Source organism: Carassius carassius, unplaced genomic scaffold (assembly GCF_963082965.1).
Source record: "Carassius carassius unplaced genomic scaffold, fCarCar2.1 SCAFFOLD_102, whole genome shotgun sequence".
Lineage (NCBI taxonomy): Eukaryota > Metazoa > Chordata > Actinopteri > Cypriniformes > Cyprinidae > Carassius > Carassius carassius.
In genome coordinates, this window is record NW_026775046.1 from 51,931 (window position 1) to 76,441 (window position 24,511).

Genomic DNA, 24,511 nt, shown 5'->3' on the forward strand with positions numbered 1-24,511 from the left:
CAAAAAATAGTACCATCCACCCCCCTCATACCTACTCATCCATGCCGGCCAGGGTGCACCCTCCCTGGCTAGAAAAGGCAGCTCGAGGGGGTGGAAGTCGGAAGAAAATTTTTTTATGAGGCCTAGAGAAAACACTTGTACTGTACTCAGGGCACTCAGAGGAATCCGTTTTTGTAAGTTTTATCCCATTATACTGTAGAAATATGCATAGAAAAAATGTTGGATTTTGGTTATTTGGTAACCAAAATGTCACAGATTTTGCCAAGCTGTAACTCCGCCAAAACGGGTCCAAACTGCACCAAACTCGGGTCAGAGTAAGAACTCCAGAAGGCCTACCGAACACCGCTGCCCCCCCCATCCATAACACCCCGGGGGCGGAGTTATGGCCCCCCACATTTTTGATAGTCAAATGGAAGGAAGAGACCTAGCGACTTGAAACTTGGTGACTTGATAGCCCTCGAAGGGCCCTCTCTGAAGCCACCTCCCCCAAGTCGATAGACCCCCGGGGGCCAGAGATATGGACCCGCAAATGCAAAAAGTCCCAAAATTTGACCGGCCATAACTCACTCGGAAAGAAGGGAAACAACACCAAACTCTGGTCAAAATTAGACCTTTGGGAGCTCTATCCGACGACACCAGCCCCATGTTCCTATGACCCCGGGCGTCCGAGTTACGGCCCCCAAAATGTGGGATTTGAACCGTTATAACTCAGGAACCGGACCACCCAGGAACTCGAGGGTGGTCGCATTTATATAAATGCATTATATAAGAAAAATAAAATAAATAAATAAACATGTTCAGAAAGATTCAGAGCAAACTGATATTAACCTTAACTATAACTATTTACAAAAAAAAAGAAAAAAGAAAAATGGAACAGGCTATCAAAACAAATAAAAAGATAACCTTACTTTTTTATCGTAGAAATAAAAGGAGTAGAACAATTATCATAACAAATATCAAAACAAACAATTTAAATAGCTACATAAATTATTTACGGGGATTTTTTTTTTAATTTCTCCAGTCTCTTTTTTTACTTGCTGCACCAGCTTTTTAGACGCTATTTCCTGTGGTGATTTAAGTGGGGAGTTCTTCACCATCAGTCTGCGTCTGAGGACCATCTTCATTAATGTGCTTCTTTCCTTATAGAAATAATAAGAAAGGCAAAGTGTTAGTGAACATGTCTACTTGTCACAAACAGTTAAACCAATCCATGGGAAATTGTACTTACTGAAGCAGATTTCCCAGACTTCTGGCCTTCTTCGGCATCGGGAGGGCTGTCGGAGAGCGTTGGGCTGGTGGATGAGGACTTTTCCTCAGCTGGCATCTTGTGGGGTTTTGTCGTCTTTCTTCTCTTGGCACCTTGCTGCCTTGGACTATCAGCTTCCTCACCCACCACAGCTGTATCAAAGAGGCGACGGTGTTCTGCTGCCTGCTTTGCATTAAGGTTGAGGGCATAAAACCTGTCAGCTGTGGTGGTGTCGTGGCACATGAACTGTGCCACTTTGTGCCTATCTTCCGGGCAGTGAGTGTTCTTTGCCTTTTTGGAGAGAGAACAGCATAGGCAAAGAGTTAGAAAAAAACACACCAGAAACTCATAAAGCCGGAACAAGTACAGGAATGCTTACATGGGTGGCGATGGCAGTCCTCACATCAGTAAATGTGGGTGTGCCTGGTAACCCCATGCTCGCCCACGCATCCTGAAAATACTTGTTCAAGTTTTTGCAGGAGCTGGCCTTTGAGGTAAAGAAGAAATAGTTTGCAACTCGTCCCCCTACCAAGTTGGACCGGAGTGAAAGGAATTCCTCAAGCCACCCATACTCCTCCTGGTCCAGGGCCAGCTGGGCTGATCCAAAGGCCTGGTTGGTCTTGTGGGCTGATATCTTTAGAAACAGTGAGAAGTGGCATAAGCTGAGCTTTATTTTAAAGAAAACCATGTGGACAACGAGAGACAGAGAGAAAGAGAACCACTCACATTAATGACAAAGTGGCCTTCTGTAGCTGTCGCACGGGCATCCTCCACCTCTTTAATTGTTACATTTTGGAACACCCCTCCACGGTGACCATAAATGCTGGCCCAGTAAGTGGTGAGGTGTCCATAAAAAGACCATTGGTCCTTTTTCTCAGGACTAGTCTTCAGACGATCTTCACAGAAAAAAAGAGAAGCATAAAGGATCACATTGATCGCCAAATAATGAGAGGAGAAAGGATTCAAAAACTTACCCAGAATCTCAGAAAAATTTTTTTGGCAGAGTCCCGGCAAGCTCGCAGTGTGGCTTTAGGGATCAGGCGGGCCTCCTTGGCTTGTTTTACAGCCAGCTCGTGGACTGCCACGCTGCGCTTTACTGGGCGGGTCAAGTTCTGGATTTCCCTCCTAATCCCAATGAAAGCCACACGGGAGAGCCGGCATGTGGGCGGCGGGGTCTCATTAAGATATTTGAGGAACTGTGCCACATTTTTTAGGTAATGGTGCACAGTTGGCTCTGCAATATTGCATTTCCTTAAAAAAGACAGCCAGGACCGGACCTTTGCCCTGTTGTCCAAAAACATCAAGCTGGCCAGATTGGTCTGGCCAGCTGACATATATGAAATAAAAATTTTTATTCTAAAAATCTTTGAGGACACATTATTTATTAATTTCGGAGTGGGGTTGATGCCCTCCCAGTGGGCCCTGGACTCCTCAATGAGCTGATCTGCAAAAAGAAAGCACAAGAGAAGGACCAGGTGAGTCAGGTCGATAACTAAGAGGTAAACACTAACAAACATCATTATTATTATTATTATATTAAATTAAATTAAATTAAATATATAATAAATTATATATATATATATATATATATATATATATATATATATATATATATATATATATATATATATATATATATATACATACATAATATGTGTGTGTATATGTATAATTATATTACTATAATTTTCTAGTCTAATAAACTACAAATGGTACTATTTCCTTGGTCACTTATCAGTCTATTTCTCATTTCTCTTGTAGTCTAACAAACTATAAATGGGGCTATTTCCTTGGTTCACTTACCAGTCTATTTCTAATTCAACTTCTAGTCTAATGAACAACAAATGAGATTATTTCCTTGGTTCACTTACCAGTCTATTTCTCAGGTAACTTCTAGTCTAATAATCTACAAATAGGAGATTTATTAATGAAAGTTATTGTATGGTGTTATCAAAGTGACAAGTGTCATACTCACTTAGGGCTGGCAAGTGGTCCGGAAAGGGGTATGGTGCATCGGAGGAGTGGGCCTTCTTTGAAGGCCCGGCGACCTCCTCCTCGGGTCCTGTGGCTGGCTCTGCCTCAGGCCTGGTGGCTGGCTCTTCATCTAGTCTGTCAACCTGCGACTCTGAGCACTCCTCCTCCCCATGGCTGTCGAGGGCCGATAGCAGACTATGTGTTGCCCGTGCAACCTGCCTAGAGGGGGTGGGATTTGACCACTTCCTCAGCTGCCGGTACCGCCGTGAGAAGCTCTCCCAGAAGCAATGGATAGGAGAAGCTTGCGCTCCTTCACATTCCGCACCTTGTGAAAGACACGAAGGTGTTGGCTTAGCTGATTATAGCCACGAAAGCACAAGGGACAGTCGTCCAAAGCCATATCTACTTTTGTTAAAACACTAAAGGATGAATTGCAAAAGGATGAATGCAAGGGACACTGCCCAAGCATTGGTTACTTATATAACTTTTTAGGTCCCATTTGTAGTCTGTTAATACAACTTTGAGTCTAATACATTAGAGAGCACAATTTGCAGTCTATTTCTCATTACACTTCTAGTTTAATAAACTACAAATTTGACTATTCCTTTGATTCACTCACCAGTTTTTTTTTCATTCTTTTTCTAGTCTAATAAACTACAAATGGGACTATTCCCTTGGATCACTTACCAGTCTATTTCTCATTCAACTTCTAGTCTAATAAACTACAAATAGTACTATTTCCTTGGTCACCTACCAGTCTATTTCTCATTCATTTTCTAGTCTGATAAACTACAAATATGACTCTTTCCTTGATTCAGTTACCAGTCTATTTTTCATACCACCTCTAGTCTAAGAAACTACAAATGGAACTATTTTCTTGGTCACTTACCAGTCTATTTCTCATTCCACTTTTGTTCTAATAAACTGTAAATTACCTTGGTCCCTTACCAGTCTATTTCCCATTCATTTTCTAGTCTAATGACTAATGACATCCACCCCCCTCGCACCTACTCATCCATGCCGGCCAGGGTGCACCCTCCCCGGCTAGAGAAGGCAGCTTGAGGGGGGTGGAAGTCGGAAGAAATTTTTTTTTTTATGAGGCCTAGAGAAAACAGTTGTACTGTACTCAGGGCACTCAGGGAATCCATTTTTGTAAGTTTTATCCCATTATACTGTAGAAATATGCATAGAAAAAAGTCAGACCAGGGGGCCGTCTATCCGACGACACTAGCCCCATGTCCCTATGACCCCGGGGGTCAAAACGGCCAAAACGGGGCCAAACTGCACCAAACTCGGGACGGAGTAAGACCTCCAGAAGGCCTACCGAACACAGCTGTCCCCCCATCCATAACACCCCGGGGGGCGAATTTATGGCCCCCCACATTTTTGATAGTCAAATGGAAGGAAGAGACCTAGCAACTTGAAACTCGGTGACTTGATAGCCCTCAAAGGGCCCTCTCTGAAGCCACCTCCCCCAAGTCGATAGACCCCCGGGAGCCAGAGATATGGACCCGCAAATGCAAAAAGTCCCAAAATTTGACTGGCCATAACTCACTCGAAAAGAGGAGAAACAACACCAAACTCTGGTCAAAATTAGACCTTTGGGAGCTCTATCCGACGACACTAGCCCCATGTCCCTATGACCCTGGGGGTCCGAGTTACGGCCCCCCAAAATGTGGAATTTGAACCATTATAACTCAGGAACTGGACCACCCAGGAACTCGAGGGTGGTTGCATACGGTAGGCCCCTCGACCCTCTAAGGATCCCCCGAATTTCAGCCCCGGGTTCCACCGCTTCGCGGAGATATTAGCAAAAAAATAGTACCATCCACCCCCCTCGTACCTACTCATCCATGCCGGCCAGGGTGCACGCTCCCTGGCTAGAAAAGGCAGCTCGAGGGGGGTGGAAGTCGGAAGAAATTTTTTTATGAGGCCTAGAGAAAACAGTTGTACTGTACTCAGGGCACTCAGAGGAATCCATTTTTGTAAGTTTTATCCCTTACAAAAATGAGCGTTGAATTTTGGCACACATGTGCACCACATGTGGTGCGTATCTCACTTTTCATTAAATAGCAACTGTATTTGCAACAAGGAATGAGATCTACCATGCTGTGGTGTATTGCGAACTTTTTTCCTGATGCGCCCTCCTGGGGTCTTGGACTCTTCCATGAACGATGCACCCACCTGAGGTCTTTCACAGACGAGGTGATGCACCGAATCAGGTGTGTTTGGTTAAAGAGAGTCATCTAAAACCGGCGTTGGGAAGCCCCGGCCCATGAGCTTGGCAGTTTCCAGGCCAGTAACGGAAGGCACCCATCCTTCCTTTCCTGGAGAAGGGCTAACCGTTGGTGTGGACGGTAGAGACGCAAATCATACCTCTGGCTGACCGCCTGGGCCTTCATACTTACCTGGCAGGGGAGACACCATGATCAAGAAGGCGGTTCACCCAGGGCGAGGCTTGCCCTTTGCACTCCGGCCATGCTGACCCCTGCGAATTCCCCAAATGCGGGAATCTCGACTGCATAATTTATGGTAGTGGGGGACTGCGTTCGCGCTCTCCCCTGAAATTGTTGGTGAAACAAAGCAGAAGAGGTTTTTTTTTGCGTTTTGCGTTTTTTTTTGCGTTTCAGAATGGGGAGTTCTGTCACATGCGAGGTATGTGTTGTGCGCCTGTGAAACAAAGTCAGTTACGCTCAGCCAGTTAGCACAGACCTTACTTTGAAAGTCGATTGGACTGACTGCAGCTTAGCTGTAGCTGTCTCCATGTTGTTTGGTTGTCCTTTTTCAATTGGTATTAGTTTTGTTGTCGCTTACAGCGCCACCGAGTGGCCTGTCGCAGCGCCCTTTTTTTACCTGGCCTCTGACTGAGCCCCTGCACAGGTGTGCCGATTTGGGTGAAGGGATCTCATTCCTTCCTGGAGTTATAGCCATTCGAGCCATCTCAGACACGCCACCTTAGCACGTTTTGAGGTCCCCTCGCCAAGGTGAATGGAAATTTCCACTTTTTTGGGATGATTATTGACAGGCAGACTCCAAAGAAGCTTTCTGTGCTGCTTTGGGTGGGACTGGGCCAAATACCTGGCGCTAGGTTGCAAAAGAAGGTTTTCGACAAAATCCCAAATACCCGAAAATTTTGTCAGAGCGACGAGCCAATCTGAGACCTGCGTCTGGTTCGGCTCGAGCCAAGGATTCCCATGACATAAGGCACGTGGCTCTGCGACGAACCGTTTGGGAATTACGAGCGATGCCGTACTTTCCGTCGCTGCAGTGCCAGCGTCAGGCCGAGCGTGACGAGGCCCGGTGACGTTGCAGACAGGGGAGGGTACTACCATCCCCCAGCGTTTTTAGGTCCCCCAGACTAACCAAAGCCGAGATGGGCATCGCCGTGTCCGGCTTCCTCCCCGCTGCGTCTTAGCGGCATCGCTTCTCTGCCTTTTGGCTAAGATCACGTATCTTGTCGGACGGTTGAGACTGCGATCGCCTCTTGGAGGTTTCCTGACTAGAGATCTTTTTATATCTTGAGTCACACCACTTCGAGAGGTACATTGAACTCTGCTGCTTCGGGCTAAAACAAGTTTTAAGGTAAGGTCTTTTAATTATTTATTTGGTTATTTATTATTGTATTTATTGTTGTTTTAAGTTTTTAGCACCACAGCGTGTGTTTTTTATTCAGGCAGGTTGAGGGGAAGCTCCTTGGAATGTCCCGTATGGACTTTTCCAGCAAGCTGATCCAAAAGACCTTAGCTTTTAGGTCTGACGACCTGAATTGTTTGATGACTCTGCCCTTGAACAAAGGATTTGATGTTTAATCAAATTAAACAAACCGCTTCCCTGCTTAATGACTTTTGGCAAAGGTTTGATTCAGTTAACCCTATCAAGTCGATTAACGCGGATACGCGTTTTGAGTCATTTTCTCCTGATAACCCCGAAAAGAACTTAAATTACACTTTCAGTTTTAATCGTACAGATAAGAGCAATACATCAATCGAATCTGTAAAGGGTCTACTTTTTTTTGGATACATACATAATAACAACAAAACTTTGTGCACTTATAAAATAAAGATAACAAACAAGGTGCGCTGTCTGCAGCCTTTGTCTGCGCTGATCTTCTTTTACAAACACGTCATTTAAATGAACTGTAACTCCGTGAATACTCAACGAAAATACATGAGAGAGATATCTATAGAAAGCTTGACATGTCTATTTTTAAACTAAACAAGTGCCGCCGAAAACAGATATTCTGTGATAAATTAATCCATATGAAAACAACGCGATGTCTGTTTTTCATGTCTCCCTTCATTATATCTAATGTGACCACGCCCCCGCGCTGAACGCGCTATTCAGATTCAAACTGAAGCGCGCAGCTTGAATACGCCCACACAGAAGAAAAAGCAGCCAGACTGTTCAAGTTTTTTTTATTTTACTGTTTGCTTCGCGATGATAGAAATAACACATAATTCACCCCAAAAAGATGTGATGTGGTTGAGGATTTGAGAAATGGATTTCCTCAGAAAAAAAGAATGAAGCACTTTATTCAGCAGAGATCATAAACACGAGTAAGTCTCTTTTTATTTATTTATATACTTGTACTAGTTTTCACATAACGTGTAAACGTTTTACTAGTTAGACTTTTTCCGAACTATAATTCCTGACTAAATATATAATCAAGTGAAACATTATGAAGTTTCAATAACAATATACAACACTATACCCTTCGAAAGCTTGATGTAAATAATATAAATGTAACAAATAGATAACTGTAACAAATGTAAAAACAATGCTTTTCTTTCCATTTATTCCCCCTAAAAACCCAGAAAAATATTCTCAGCTCTTTTCAACATTAATAATAATGATGATAATAATAACAACAAACGTTTTTTTTTTTTTTTTTTGTAGAAAATAAGATTGTTAAAAGGATTTCTGAAGGATTGTGTGACTGGAGTAAGCATGCCAAACAATTTGTTTGAAAGTCAGCTTTGATTGTTTCTAATAAACTGTTTAACTGCTCCCCCAAGTGGATATTAAATTATGTTGTGGGATAATTAAATATATTCTTAATAAACTACAAACATAAAATTATATAGATTTATTTTGTTCTCACATTCTCTCTTGTAACTCCTCACTCACAGTGGCACAGATGACTGAGAGGCTCATTATGCAGCTCATTATGCAGGCCTTTGTCTTCTCAGGTGTAAATCACAATGATATTTATGGTAGTTGACGCCTACTCGCATTTGACTTTTACCAACAAAAAGTGTCTTAGAAAATTTTAAGCAATATATTGTTTTCTGTGAGTGAGTAAACAAGATGATTTTCACATCATTTAGAAAGAAAAATTCTAGGCTACAAGCTCCAGTTCTCAAAAATCCCGGGAACCATTGTTCTTTATGTGTTTTTTTGCCTTATTCAAGCGTTTTAACATTTTTAGTTTTTCACTAACCACGCATAATATTTTTTTTCTCAAAAACACAATCATGTACATACATGCATTTCACATATTATTACAGCCCAGTTTGTGCTGATTACAGTGAGATTAGTCTTTACCCATTTAGATATTTATAAGAAACTGAAAAAAGCACAAATGTCAAGGCATGACAAAACTTCTCCAGGCCCCAAAAATACCCTTAGACTCCAGAGGGTCAAAGCCCAGTTCTCCATGTTCACTGTCGAGAAACTTTCTGATAACACACTTAAAACTGTGATTGTAAGGATGTTCAATGAAACAGTGACTGGAGATGATATTTATGTTTGGTTGGGTAGATTTTGCACTGTTCGAGGCCAGCCTGTCAAAGTGTTAGATGAAGATGGCATTTGGACATGCTTCTGGCGAATTCCCATTAAACAATGGGAAGACGCTGGGGGCTACCAGGGCCTGAAACATCTGCCTTCCATGATTGTGCTCGGAGAGAACAGAGGCTACATACCAAACTCTGCAGGAAGGGTTGCAGGTTTGGTCATCTCGCTGAAGCATGCCAAGAGTTAGTATGTGGGAAGTGTAGAGAAATTGGTCACAGTTTGATGATTGTACCAATGGCAGACGGTGCAATCTTTGTGGAGAAACAAACCACCTCTACAGAGACTGCCCTAAAAGTTTTGCCAACAAGCTCAAAATGGCCGCCCCACATGGGCAACAAACGAATGAACAAAGGAAAGAGGAGGCGGTCCCTGAGGTTTTGGCGGGAATTTCAAATTCCCAGCCGGCCTCAGGGATTGGGCAGGAAGGAGGAAGTGGGACGGCCACAGGGGCGGAGGCAACGGAACAGGAAATGGTCATGGAAGGAGAGGAAAGTGAGGAAAAAAACAATTCCTCACAAGTAACAGTTTCGGATGGGGTGCAGGAATCTACCGGGAGTGAGACAGAGTGTTCACTCCCTAACGCTCAGGTGCAAAAAAGACCTGCGGGGTCTCCTCTGATTGTAACGGAGGAGAAAAAATCTAGGGCAGCATATAAGCTTGATAGTATCGATTCGGTAGATCTGGAGCGCATGTGGCCCCTAGAGTCCCCCAATGAGGTATCCTTTTTGCACATTAAGCTAACAGCATCATCGCCAAAAGAGCCACAAGAGGTTTCCTCTGTGGCCTCTGAAGCGACAGGCATTTGCCCTCCTGATCCCAGCTCGTCTGAGGAAAAGGAAAGGCAAATGCAACAAGATATAACATGATTTTAATCGTATCTTTGTAGTCTTTTTACTGTCTTCTGTTTTAAATGTCTTATACCTTTTTAACCCTACTGCTCATGGCCCTCACCATCTCTACTATCAATGTAAGAAGTGTGAGGTCCACCATTAGAGCACAGAGTATTTTGTCCCTTTTAAAATCTTTTAAGTCAGATTTGTTTTTATTACAAGAGTGTTCTCTGCCCTTTTTAACTAGGTACAAGAAAATGGAGGAGCTATGGTCCGCAGGAGCCTCCATATGGAGCGGATCAAATTTTAACAAAAATGACGGAGTTGCGGTTTTAATTAATAATCCTAACATCTTGGTGAAGGGCAGCACTGTGGTGAGGCAAGGCCGGGCACTTTTAGTAAATCTGACCTTTTTAGACAGGGATTTTAATGTTCTTAATGTATATGGTTTTACGGAAAAGAATGAAAGATATGAGCTTTTAGAAGACTTGCAACCCCACATGCTAGGTAGGGCCCCCCTAATGGTAGCAGGGGATTTTAATTGTGTTTTATCCAAAACAGACAGGAAAAGGGTAGGGGAGGATTTTAGAGTGGACAAAACGTCGGTTTTATTGCAGGGTTTAGTCAGAGATTTTAATTTAGTCGACTGTTTTAAAATTTTGCATCAAAGAGAGGAGGGCTTCACCTGGTTCAGTGGTGATGGTACCAAAGCCTCTCGAATCGACTACGTTTTTACAAGGGACTGCCCGCCGACCGATGCTACATTAACCCCCCTCTTTTTCTCTGATCACATGATGCTGTCTTGCACCCTTTCACTGCCCATGGGTGTGACGGTAGGGGGAGGGCTGTGGAAGCTGAACTGTTCCCTGTTGGAAGACAAGGATATAGTTTTAGAATATAGGGAACAGTTCAGCCAATGGCAGAACCTCCAAGACTTTTACGATACACGTGCACAGTGGTGGGAGATGGTAAAGGACCGGACAAGACAGTTTTTTAGAAAGATAGTGAAAGAAAAGAAGAGTAGGGAAAAGAAACGCATGTTGGGGTTCCAGAAAAGACTACAAAGGTATTTTAATCTTTTAAATAATGGTTTTGATTTTAACGAGGAAATTCAGGAAGTAAAAAAAGAAATGTCAGTTTTAGCCAATATAGAAAGTAAAGGGGTCCTTTTAAGAAGTAAAGAGAGAGAAATAGAAGAAGGCGAAAAGTGTACCAGATATTTTTTTAAGAAAATAATAACAAGGGGTGGGGGGTTAACCAGGGTTAAAACAGGGGATAGGGAGGTTAACACAACAAAAGAGATTTTAGAGGATGTGGAAAAATGTTATGGGGCATTATATAGTTTTAAAAAGGTACACTTTGACACTGCAAAAGAAGTTTTAAATTTTATTGAGGAAAGGGTTGACTGTCAAAATGAGATTTTAACCCAAGATTTTAACATCTTAGAAATCCAAAAAGCTCTTGGAGGTTTTAAGAAGGGGAAGTCCCCAGGAGTGGATGGACTTCCCCTAGAGTTTTATCTAACATTTTGGGACATTTTAGGACAAGAGCTTTTGACAGTTTTTAAAGAGTTTGAGACCCTCGACAGACTTCCAGACAGTTTTAGAATAGGGATAGTTTCTTTACTTCACAAAAAAGGTGACCGGACTGACTTAAAAAACTGGAGACCCATAACACTTTTAAATTTTGATTATAAACTTTTTAGCAAAATTTTAGCAACACGCATGTCAATGGCTTTAGAGGACGTGATTCACCCGGATCAAGCTTGTTCTGTGCCCGGAAGAAAGATAACAGACAGCCTAGTGCTGATCAGAGACGCCATCTGTTATGCGAGAGACAGAAATATTCGGCTAGTAGTCCTAAATTTGGACTTTGAAAAAGCATTTGACCGAGTCTCGCACCAGTACCTTTTTCAGGTACTGCAAAAAATGGGTTTTCCAAAGAGGTTTGTAGCCTGGGTGGGACTGCTGTACAAGGGACTAGTCAGCAAATTCCTTGTAAACGGGCATCTTTCCAAAACTGTGAACATACACAGTGGTGTCCGTCAGGGATGTCCTTTATCTCCTCTCCTGTTTGTGGCTTGTATCGAGCCACTGGCACAGATCTTGAGAAAGGATAAATGGATCAAAGGACTGGACGTTCCTGGGACGGGTGGACTGACAGCGACTTGTGCCTTATACATGGACGATGTTACTCTTTTAACCACAGACATTTTATCTATACGAAGAGCACTGGACTTGACTGACTGGTACGGTCGGGCCTCGGGCGCCAAACTCAATAGAAACAAGTCTGAGGCCCAGCTCTTCGGGCCGTGGGGGGACGTGGACACAGGAGGACTTGATTTGGTTTTTAAAGACAACGATTTTAAAATTTTAGGTGTTAAATTTGATAAAGAGGGTGGAGGACGGGAAAGCTGGACTGACTTGCTAGGGAAAGTTAGGAAAAGACTAGAGTTTTGGGGACTAAGACAGTTGACGATTGAAGGTAAAATTTTAATTTTTAAATCTGTGATTTTACCTCTGATTTTACTTGTTTGTTCTGTTTTTAGCCCCCCTCGGCAGTTCCTGGTGAAACTGGAGAGGGCGGTGTTTTACTTCCTGTGGGGGTCCAAGTGGGAGCGCCTGAAGAGGGAGACAGTCAAGAAAAGGCCAGAGAACGGTGGAAAAGGCCTCCCAGACCCCCACCTGTTTTTAGGCAGCTGCTTCACCGCCCTGCACATCAGTTATGCCATGACCCCATCCAAAGAAAACAAGACGGCTGCAATGGCGCGATTTTGGATGGGGTCTTACCTAAGAACTTTGAAAATTTTACCAGTAGATTTGAAAACCTCAGTGTCTTTTAACTTGCCTAAAGAGTACAGTTTTATAAAAAAGTTTTTAAAGAAATACCTTTTAGAGAGGGAAGATGTCACCATTTTAACTAAACACAAGTCTCTCATTTCTGTTGTGCAGGACCGGGAACCGGTGAGTCCAGTTCTGGGCCTCACACTAAGTGAGGCCAAACAAGTTTGGCGGAATGCGGCTCACCCTGCTCTCCAGAAAAGGCACAAGGACTTATCGTGGATGGTGGCTCATGAGATCCTCCCGGTCAGGGCGGTTATGCACTCCAGAGGCATGGCCAAAAACCCCATCTGCCCTCGGTCCGGCTGCAATTCCCCGGAGACCGTCCACCACCTGCTCTGGGACTGCAGCACTGCGCGGGTCCTGTGGGCCAAGACCGGCCCCCTGTATTTCCCGTGCCTACCAGCAGGTGGGGCCCAGTTCGGGTACCAGCTCGCCATCCTTGGGGTGGGCCGGGGCTTGAAGGACTTGACGGCACAGAAATTTACCTCGCTCTAGCTCACCCTCAACGTCATCAAGGATGCCATCTGGGCCACCAGAAACCTGCTGGTGGGGAAGCGCGTTACGGTAACCCTCCATGCATGCGAGCTAAAGGTAACATCAATGCTGCAGGGGTACCGGACGACGATATTCGGACGGGGGGGCCGGGGTCGCACAGAGAGGGTCCCGGCAGGCACCGACCCTGGCTGCCCGTAGATGCACCCTCACCATTCTGGCTACGGGAACAGTGGGCCAGCGGGCCGGAGGAGAGGGGATCTCCGCTGAGCCCGTAAAGTAGCATCTCATGTCCCTGTTCTGGAGAGTGGGGTGAAGACCGACTTGATAAGGACTCACCCCCGGTCTTGCACAACAGATGTTTTTTTTTATTGGTTTTTATCCAATAAATTGGTTTTTATTGTGTTTTATCAATAAAATTGGTTTTATTAACATGCATATGAGGCTTGTTTGCTTTTTTAAATATGTATTTTACTTTTGAAACCAATCACACCTTTTAAACACACCCCAAATATGGCCTTTTAAAAACAAGCAAAACACTGTGGTTTTAATCAAATGTTTTTTAACAATGATTGTTTCTTTCATTTTACCATGTGTATTTATTATATATTATATGGCTTGTTTTAATGTGTGCTTGAAAAGAAAAATGTGTGTGAAAGTAAAAATGCAAATGGAAAAAATGTAACTCGTGACAATAAAACTTTTTTGAAAGAAAAAAAATCTGTTCTTATCAGTTTAATATCTGATACGTCCCCCATCCGGGGACTACATATTAAATGGATTTTTAGATCACGGAGCTGGAGCCGGGGCTTGCTCCGTCCACTCCAAGCATCGGCCTGGTATTGCAGTGTCTCCAGGAACGGTGTGCTTTCCCTTTTTGGGGATTGCCGTTTATTGTGTCGAATAGCAGAACAAGGAATGAGATCTGCCATGCTGTGGTGTATTGCGAACTTTTTTCCTGATGCGCCCTCCTGGGGTCTTGGACTCTTCCACGAACGATGCACCCACCTGAGGTCTTTCACAGACGAGGTGATGCATCGAATCAGGTGTGTTTGGTTAAAGAGAGTCATCTAAAACCGGCGTTGGGAAGCCCCGGCCCATGAGCTTGGCAGTTTCCAGGCCAGTAATGGAAGGCACCCGTCCTTCCTTTCCTGGAGGGGGGCTAACCGTTGGTGTGGACGGTAGAGACGCAAATCGTACCTCTGGCTGACCGCCTGGGCCTTCATACTAACCTGGCAGGGGAGACACCATGATCAAGAAGGCGGTTCACCCAGGGCGAGGCTTGCCCATTGCACTCCGGCCATGCTGACCCCTGCGAATTCCCCAAATGCGGGAATCTCGACTGCATAATTTATGGTAGTGGGGGACTGCGTTCGTAATCTCCCCTGAAATTGTTGGTGAAACAAAGCAGAAGAGGTTTTTTCCAGGTTTTTTTTTTTTTTGCGTTTCAGAATGGGGAGTTCTGTCACATGCGAGGTATGTGTTGTGCGCCTGTGAAACAACGCTTTCACCGATTTTTACGCTCTTGAAAAATCGGACCCTGGTGGGTGGTTCAGTTCGAATATAGCACAGACCTTACTTTGAAAGTCCATTGGACTGACTGCAGCCTAGCTGTAGCTGTCTCCATGTTGTTTGGTTGTCCTTTTTCAATTGATATTAATTTTGTTGTCGCTTACAGCGCCACCGAGTGGCCTGTCGCAGCGCCCTTTTTCACCTTGCTTCTGACTGAGCCCCTGCACAGGTGTGCCGATTTGGGTGAAGGGATCTCATTCCTTCCTGGAGTTATAGCCATTCGAGCCATCTCGAACACGCCACGTTAGCACGTTTTGAGGTCCCCTCGCCAAGGTGAATGGAAATTTCCACTTTTTTGGGATGATTATTGACAGGCAGACTCCAGAGAAGCTTTCTGTGCTGCTTTGGGTGGGACTGGGCCAAATACCTGGCGCTAGGTTGCAAAAGAAGGTTTTCGACAAAATCCCAAATACCCGAAAATTTTGTCAGAGCGACGAGCCAATCTGAGACCTGCGTCTGGTTCGGCTCGAGCCAAGGATTCCCATTACATAAGGCACGTGGCTCTGCGACGAACCGTTTGGGAGTTACGAGCGATGCCGTACTTTCCGTCGCTGCAGTGCCAGCGTCAGGCCGAGCGTGACGAGTCCCGGTGACGTTGCAGACAGGGGAGGGTACTACCATTCCCCAGCATTTTTAGGTCCCCCAGACTTACCAAAGCCGAGATGGGCATCGCCGTGTCCGGCTTCCTGCCCGCTGCGTCTTAGCGGCATCGCTTCTCGGCCTTTTGGCTAAGATCACGTACCTTGTCAGACGGTTTAGACTGCGATCGCCTCTTGGAGGTTTCCTGACTCGAGATCTTTTTATATCTTGAGTCACACAACTTCGAGAGGTACATTGAACTCTGCTGCTTCGGGCTCCAACACATTTTAAGGTAAGGTCTTTTAATTATTTATTTGGTTATTTATTATTGTATTTATTGTTGTTTTAAGTTTCTAGGCTGTTGGTGCCTCCATCATGTCGGCTGCCCGTGCCGGCGTGCGGAGGCACCACAGCGTGCGCTTTTGTTTTAAAGAGGTGAATGGCAAGCTCCTAGGGATGTCACGTCTTGACTTCTCCAGAAAGTCCTTTTTTTTTGGAGCGTCCATTCAGGTATAAGTTTGAGGGCTCGTGTACGTGGGTTAAAGGGGACCTGCGCGCTGACCCCAAAAAATTTTTGACGGACGCGGCGTCGATGTCTGCCGGACCGCGCCGGCCCAAGGGAGACCCCTGACCAGCGCAGGAGGATCTGGACCCCCGAGGGGCCCCGCGGAAGCCCACCCAGATTTGAGGCCCCTACATGCCATTCAGCACTTCTCCACAGGGTGGCGCACGGAGCAGTACACCTCAGGTTTAAAACAGTGGCATTTACCCGAATGGGGGGTGTACGATTTTTTTGCCCACGAAACCTATATTTGTCCATTTGACCTTTAAAGTTACAGAATGACCACGGAACCGATGCGGACCCCCGTCGGACCCCCAACCCGGGTCCCACGAACCCATTATTTGTCCATTTGACAATTATATTCACACAATGACTGCGGATCATCTGCAGACCCCTTGCGGACCCCCACCCTGGGTCCCACGAACCCCGTATATGTCCATTTGACCATTATATTCACACAATGACTGCGGATCATCTGCGGACCACTTGCGGACCCCCACCCTGGGTCCCACGAACCCACTATTTGTCCATTTGACCATTATGTTCACACAATGACTGCGGATCATCTGCGGACCACTTGCGGACCCCCACCCTGGGTCCCACGAACCCACTATTTGTCCATTTGACCATTATATTCACGGAATGACCACGGATCACATCCGGAACATTTGCGGACATATCCAAAATTGTGGTGAATGTTAACCAAAATGTCACAGACTTTGCCAAGCTGTAACTCCGCCAAAACGGGGCCAAACTGCACCAAACTCGGGTCAGAGTAAGAGAGTAACCCCGAGGGCGGAGTTATGGCTCTCCACATTTTTGATAGTCAAATGGAAGGAAGAGTTCTAGCGAATTGAAACTTGGTGACTTGATAGCCCTCGAAGGGCCCTCTCTGAAGCCACCTCCCCCAAGTCGATAGACCCCCGGGGGCCAGAGATATGGACCCGCAAATGCAAAAAGTCCCAAAATTTGACCGGCCATAACTCACTCGGAAAGAAGGGAAACAACACCAAACTCTGGTCAAAATTAGACCTTTGGGAGCTCTATCCGACGACACCAGCCCCATGTTCCTATGACCCCGGGCGTCCGAGTTACGGCCCCCCAAAATGTGGGATTTGAACCGTTATAACTCAGGAACCGGACCACCCAGGAACTCGAGGGTGGTCGCATACGGTAGGTAATTTCAGCCCCGGGGTCCACCGCTTCGCGGAGATATTAGCAAGAAAATAGTACCATCCACCCCCCTCGCACCTACTCATCCATGCCGGCCAGGGTGCACCCTCCCCGGCTAGAGAAGGCAGCTCGAGGGGGGTGGAAGTCGGAAGAAAATTTTTTTTATGAGGCCTAGAGAAAACAGTTGTACTGTACTCAGGGCACTCAGAGGAATCCATTTTTGTAAGTTTTATCCCATAATACTGTAGAAATATGCATAGAAAAAACTGTTGGATTTTGGTTAATTTGCACCACAAATGTTGCAAGTCTTGCAGTATATTAAATAGCAATATTTTTTATTGTCAGTCTATTTCTCAAATCACTTCTAGTCTAATGAACTACACATGGGGCTATTTCATTTGTCACTTAACAGTTACTTTATTTGAAATCTTCCTAATTCCAATTTATCCATAATGTATTGTAAAATACGTTTTATAAAACAAGAGTGCACACTTTGCAGTCTATTTCTCATTCCACTTTTAGTCCAAACAACTTCAAATGGGACTATTTCCTTGGTCACTGACCAGTCAATTTCTCATTCCACTCATAGTCTAATGAACTACCTATGGCACTATTTCATGGATCACTTGCCAGTCTATTTCTCATTAATTTTCTAGTCTAATAAACTACATATGGCACTATTTCCTTGATCACTTGCCAGTCTATTTCTCATTCAAAACTTTTAGTCTAATAAACTACAAAAAGTACTATTTCCTTGGTCACTTACCAGTCTATTTCTCATTCCTTTTCTAGTCTAATAAACAATACATTTCACTATTTCAGTCTATTTCTCATTCAACTTCTAGTCTAATAATCAGTTTAACTGGTGATGATGATCGGCCTGAATAAGTTTGAAATAGAAGTGTATTTATGTGAAAACATATGGCACTATTTCATGGATCACTTGCCAGTCTATTTCTTATTCAAAACTTTTAGTCTAATAAACTACAAAAAGTACTATTTCCTTGGTCACTTACCAGTCTATTTCTCAATCCTTTTCTAGTCTAATAAACAATACATTTCACTATATCAGTCTATTTCTCATTCAACTTCTAGTCTAATAATCAGTTTAACTGGTTATGATGATCGGCCTGAATACATTTGAATTAGAAGTGTATTAATGTGAAAACATATGGCACTATTTCATGGATCACTTGCCAGTCTATTTCGCATTCATTTCATAGTCTAATAAACTACATATGGCACTATTTCCTTGATCACTTGCCAGTGTATTTCTTATTCAAACTTTTAGTCTAATAAGCTACAAAAAGTACTATGTCCTTGGTCACTTACCAGACTATTTCTCATTCCTTTTCTAGTCTAATAAACAATACATTTCACTATTTCAGTCTATTTCTCATTCAACTTCTAGTCTAATAATCAGTTTACCTGGTTATGATGATCGGCCTGAATACATTTGAAATAGAAGTGTATTAATGTGAAAACATATGGCACTATTTCATGGATCACTTGCCAGTCTATTTCTCATTCATTTCATAGTCTAATAAACTACATATGGCACTATTTCCTTGATCACTTGCCAGTCTATTTCTTATTCAAAACTTTTAGTCTAATAAACTACAAAAAGTACTGTTTCCTTGGTCACTTACCACCCTTTTTATCATACCTTTTCTAGTCTAATAAACAATACATTTCACTATTTCAGTCTATTTCTCATTCAACTTCTAGTTTAATAATCAGTTTAACTGGTGATGATGATCGGCCTGAATAAATTTGAAATAGAAGTGTATTAATGTGAAAACATATGGCACTATTTCATGGATCACTTGCCAGTCTATTTCTCATTAATTTTATAGTCTAATAAACTACATATGGCACTATTTCCTTGATCCCTTGCCAGTCTATTTCTTATTCAAAACTTTTAGTCTAATAAACTACAAAAAGTACTATTTCCTTGGTCACTTACCAGTCTATTTCTCATTCCTTTTCTAGTCTAATAAACAATACATTTCACTATTTCAGTCTATTTCTCATTCAACTTCTAGTCTAATAATCAGTTTAACTGGTTATGATGATCGGCCTGAATACATTTGAAATAGAAGTGTATTTATGTGAAAACATCCTAATTTCAAGTTATTCAAAATATAGTAAAATATGTTTTTATTAAACATTTTATGTATAGAAATACTATATATTTATTATGTATTCATTACATATACCTTTTTATTTACACACACAATATATAAATATGTTTAAATTATTTTTATTACATGTAATATATATTTGTGTGTGTGTGTGTGTGTGTGTGTGTGTGTGAGTGTGTGTGAGTGTGTGTAAAGTAATGACACCTTAATTCAATTTCAAATATTTATTGAACTTTTTGTTTTGCAGACATTGTAAAGTCAAAATCAAAAATGCCTCAAAGTTCTGTACAAAAAAACACAATATATAAAAAGTATAATAGGAAACATGCATTATATAAGAAAAATATAATAAATAAATAAACATGTTCAGAAAGATTCAGAGCAAACTGATATTAACCTTAACTATAACTATTTACAAAAAAAAGAAAAAAGAAAAATGGAACAGGCTATCAAAACAAATAAAAAGATAACCTTACTTTTTTATCGTAGAAATAAAAGGAGTAGAACAATTATCATAAAAAACATCAAAACAAACAATTTAAATAGCTACATAAATTATTTACGGGATTTTTTTTTAAATTTCTCCAGTCTCTTTTTTTACTTGCTGCACCAGCTTTTTAGACGCTATTTCCTGTGGTGATTTAAGTGGGGAGTTCTTCACCATCAGTCTGCGTCTGAGGACCATCTTCATTAATGTGCTTCTTTCCTTATAGAAATAATAAGAAAGGCAAAGTGTTAGTGAACATGTCTACTTGTCACAAACAGTTAAACCAATCCATGGGAAATTGTACTTACTGAAGCAGATTTCCCAGACTTCTGGCCTTCTTCGGCATCGGGAGGGCTGTCGGAGAGCGTTGGGCTGGTGGATGAGGACTTTTCCTCAGCTGGCATCTTGTGGGGTTTTGTCGTCTTTCTTCTCTTGGCACCTTGCTGCCTTGGACTATCAGCTTCCTCACCCACCACAGCTGTATCAAAGAGGCGACGGTGTTCTGCTGCCTGCTTTGCATTAAGGTTGAGGGCATAAAACCTGTCAGCTGTGGTGGTGTCGTGGCACATGAACTGTGCCACTTTGTGCCTATCTTCCGGGCAGTGAGTGTTCTTTGCCTTTTTGGAGAGAGAACAGCATAGACAAAGAGTTAGAAAAAAACACACCAGAAACTCATAAAGCCGGGACAAGTACAGGAATGCTTACATGGGTGGCGATGGCAGTCCTAACATCAGTAAATGTGGGTGTGCCTGGTAACCCCATGCTCGCCCACGCATCCTGATAATACTTGTTCAAGTTTTTGCAGGAGCTGGCCTTTGAGGTAAAGAAGAAGTAGTTTGCAACTCGTCCCCCTACCAAGTTGGACCGGAGTGAAAGGAATTCCTCAAGCCACCCATACTCCTCCTGGTCCAGGGCCAGCTCGGCTGCACCAAAGGCCTGGTTGGTCTTGTGGGCTGATATCTTTAGAAACAGTGAGAAGTGGCATAAGCTGAGTTTTATTTTAAAGAAAACCATGTGGACAACGAGAGACAGAGAGAAAGAGAACCACTCACATTAATGACAAAGTGGCCTTCTGTAGCTGTCGCACGGGCATCCTCCACCTCTTTAATTGTTACATTTTGGAACACCCCTCCACGGTGACCATAAATGCTGGCCCAGTAAGTGGTGAGGTGTCCATAAAAAGACCATTGGTCCTTTTTCTCAGGACTAGTCTTCAGACGATCTTCACAGAAAAAAAGAGAAGCATAAAGGATCACATTGATCGCCAAATAATGAGAGGAGAAACGATTCAAAAACTTACCCAGAATCTCAGAAATAATTTTTTTGGCAGAGTCCCGGCTAGCTCGCAGTGTGGCTTTAGGGATCAGGCGGGCCTCCTTGGCTTGTTTTACAGCCAGCTCGTGGACTGCCACGCTGCGCTTTACTGGGCGGGTCAAGTTCTGGATTTCCCTCCTAATCCCAATGAAAGCCACACGGGAGAGCCGGCATGTGGGCGGCGGGGTCTCATTAAGATATTTGAGGAACTGTGCCACATTTTTTAGGTAATGGTGCACAGTTGGCTCTGCAATGTTGCATTTCTTTAAAAAAGACAGCCAGGACCGGACCTTTGCCCTGTTGTCCAAAAACATCAAGCTGGCCAGATTGGTCTGGCCAGCTGACATATATGAAATAAAATTTTTTATTCTAAAAATCTTTGAGGACACATTATTTATTAATTTCGGAGTGGGGTTGATGCCCTCCCAGTTGGCCCTGGACTCCTCAATGAGCTGATCTGCAAAAAGAAAGCACAAGAGAAGGACCAGGTGAGTCAGGTCGATAACATAGAGGTAAACACTAACAAACATTATTATTATTATTAAATTAAATTAAATTAAATTAAATTAAATTAAATTAAATTAAATTAAATTAAATTAAATTAAATATATAATAAATTATATATATATATATATATATATATATATACATACATAATATGTGTGTGTATATGTATAATTATATTACTATAATTTTCTAGTCTAATAAACTACAAATGGTACTATTTCCTTGGTCACTTATCAGTCTATTTCTCATTTCTCTTGTAGTCTAACAAACTATAAATGGGGCTATTTCCTTGGTTCACTTACCAGTCTATTTCTAATTCAACTTCTAGTCTAATGAACAACAAATGAGATTATTTCCTTGGTTCACTTACCAGTCTATTTCTCAGGTAACTTCTAGTCTAATAATCTACAAATAGGAGATTTATTAATGAAAGTTATTGTATGGTGTTATCAAAGTGACAAGTGTCATACTCACTTAGGGCTGGCACGTGGTCCGGAAAGGGGTATGGTGCATCGGAGGAGTGGGCCTTCTTTGAAGGCCCGGCGACCTCCTCCTCGGGTCCTGTGGCTGGCTCTGCCTCAGGCCTGGTGGCTGGCTCTTCATCTAGTCTGTCAACCTGCGACTCTGAGCACTCCTCCTCCCCAGGGCTGTTGAGGGCCGATAGCAGACTATGTGTTGCCCGTGCAACCTGCCTAGAGGGGGTGGGATTTGACCGCTTCCTCAGCTGCCGGTACCGCCGTGAGAAGCTCTCCCAGAAGCAATGGATAGGAGAAGCTTGCGCTTAGCTGATTATAGCCACGAAACCACAAGGGACAGTCGTCCAAAGCCATATCTACTTTTGTTAAAACACTAAAGGATGAATAGCAAAAGGATGAATGCAAGGGACACTGCCCAAGCATTGGTTACTTATATAACTTTTTAGGTCCCATTTGTAGTCTGTTAATACAACTTTGAGTCTAATACATTAGAGAGCACAATTTGCAGTCTATTTCTCATTACACTTCTAGTTTAATAAACTACAAATTTGACTATTCCTTTGATTCACTCACCAGTCTATTTTTCATTCTTTTTCTAGTCTAATAAACTACAAATGGGACTATTCCCTTGGATCACTTACCAGTCTATTTCTCATTCAACTTCTAGTCTAATAAACTACAAATAGTACTATTTCCTTGGTCACCTACCAGTCTATTTCTCATTCATTTTCTAGTCTGATAAACTACAAATATGACTATTTCCTTGATTCAGTTACCAGTCTATTTTTCATACCACCTCTAGTCTAAGAAACTACAAATGGAACTATTTTCTTGGTCACTTACCAGTCTATTTCTCATTCCACTTTTGTTCTAATAAACTGTAAATTACCTTGGTCCCTTACCAGTCTATTTCCCATTCATTTTCTAGTCTAATGACTAATGACATCCACCCCCCTCGCACCTACTCATCCATGCCGGCCAGGGTGCACCCTCCCCGGCTAGAGAAGGCAGCTTGAGGGGGGTGGAAGTCGGAAGAAATTTTTTTTTTATGAGGCCTAGAGAAAACACTTGTACTGTACTCAGGGCACTCAGGGAATCCATTTTTGTAAGTTTTATCCCATTATACTGTAGAAATATGCATAGAAAAAAGTCAGACCAGGGGGCCGTCTATCCGACGACACTAGCCCCATGTCCCTATGACCCCGGGGGTCAAAACGGCCAAAACGGGGCCAAACTGCACCAAACTCGGGACGGAGTAAGACCTCCAGAAGGCCTACCGAACACAGCTGTCCCCCCATCCATAACACCCCGGGGGCGAATTTATGGCCCCCCACATTTTTGATAGTCAAATGGAAGGAAGAGACCTAGCAACTTGAAACTCGGTGACTTGATAGCCCTCAAAGGGCCCTCTCTGAAGCCACCTCCCCCAAGTCGATAGACCCCCGGGAGCCAGAGATATGGACCCGCAAATGCAAAAAGTCCCAAAATTTGACTGGCCATAACTCACTCGAAAAGAGGAGAAACAACACCAAACTCTGGTCAAAATTAGACCTTTGGGAGCTCTATCCGACGACACTAGCCCCATGTCCCTATGACCCTGGGGGTCCGAGTTACGGCCCCCCAAAATGTGGAATTTGAACCATTATAACTCAGGAACTGGACCACCCAGGAACTCGAGGGTAGTTGCATACGGTAGGCCCCTCGACCCTCTAAGGATCCCCCGAATTTCAGCCCCGGGTTCCACCGCTTCGCGGAGATATTAGCAAAAAAATAGTACCATCCACCCCCCTCGTACCTACTCATCCATGCCGGCCAGGGTGCACGCTCCCTGGCTAGAAAAGGCAGCTCGAGGGGGGTGGAAGTCGGAAGAAATTTTTTTATGAGGCCTAGAGAAAACAGTTGTACTGTACTCAGGGCAGTCAGAGGAATCCATTTTTGTAAGTTTTATCCCTTACAAAAATGAGCGTTGAATTTTGGCACACATGTGCACCACATGTGGTGCGTATCTCACTTTTCATTAAATAGCAACTGTATTTGCAACAAGGAATGAGATCTGCCATGCTGTGGTGTATTGCGAACTTTTTTCCTGATGCGCCCTCCTGGGGTCTTGGACTCTTCCATGAACGATGCACCCACCTGAGGTCTTTCACAGACGAGGTGATGCACCGAATCAGGTGTGTTTGGTTAAAGAGAGTCATCTAAAACCGGCGTTGGGAAGCCCCGGCCCATGAGCTTGGCAGTTTCCAGGCCAGTAACGGAAGGCACCCATCCTTCCTTTCCTGGAGGGGGGCTAACCGTTGGTGTGGACGGTAGAGACGCAAATCATACCTCTGGCTGACCGCCTGGGCCTTCATACTTACCTGGCAGGGGAGACACCATGATCAAGAAGGCGGTTCACCCAGGGCGAGGCTTGCCCTTTGCACTCCGGCCATGCTGACCCCTGCGAATTCCCCAAATGCGGGAATCTCGACTGCATAATTTATGGTAGTGGGGGACTGCGTTCGCGCTCTCCCCTG

The 24,511-nt window shown here is 43.5% G+C and overlaps 3 non-coding genes and 1 pseudogene across 3 annotated transcripts; all 4 read left to right on the plus strand.

Annotated features, from left to right (window-relative positions):
- The first annotated feature begins 5,620 nt into the window (after positions 1 to 5,620).
- Positions 5,621 to 5,784, plus strand: LOC132134463 (U1 spliceosomal RNA). The gene has a single exon (XR_009429595.1). It is a non-coding gene; the product is annotated as a U1 spliceosomal RNA (small nuclear RNA).
- Positions 5,785 to 13,877: 8,093 nt separating this feature from the next.
- Positions 13,878 to 14,054, plus strand: LOC132134459 (U2 spliceosomal RNA; annotated as a pseudogene).
- Positions 14,055 to 14,405: 351 nt separating this feature from the next.
- Positions 14,406 to 14,567, plus strand: LOC132134455 (U1 spliceosomal RNA). The gene has a single exon (XR_009429593.1). It is a non-coding gene; the product is annotated as a U1 spliceosomal RNA (small nuclear RNA).
- Positions 14,568 to 24,347: 9,780 nt separating this feature from the next.
- LOC132134464 (U1 spliceosomal RNA) lies at positions 24,348 to 24,511 on the plus strand. The gene has a single exon (XR_009429596.1). It is a non-coding gene; the product is annotated as a U1 spliceosomal RNA (small nuclear RNA).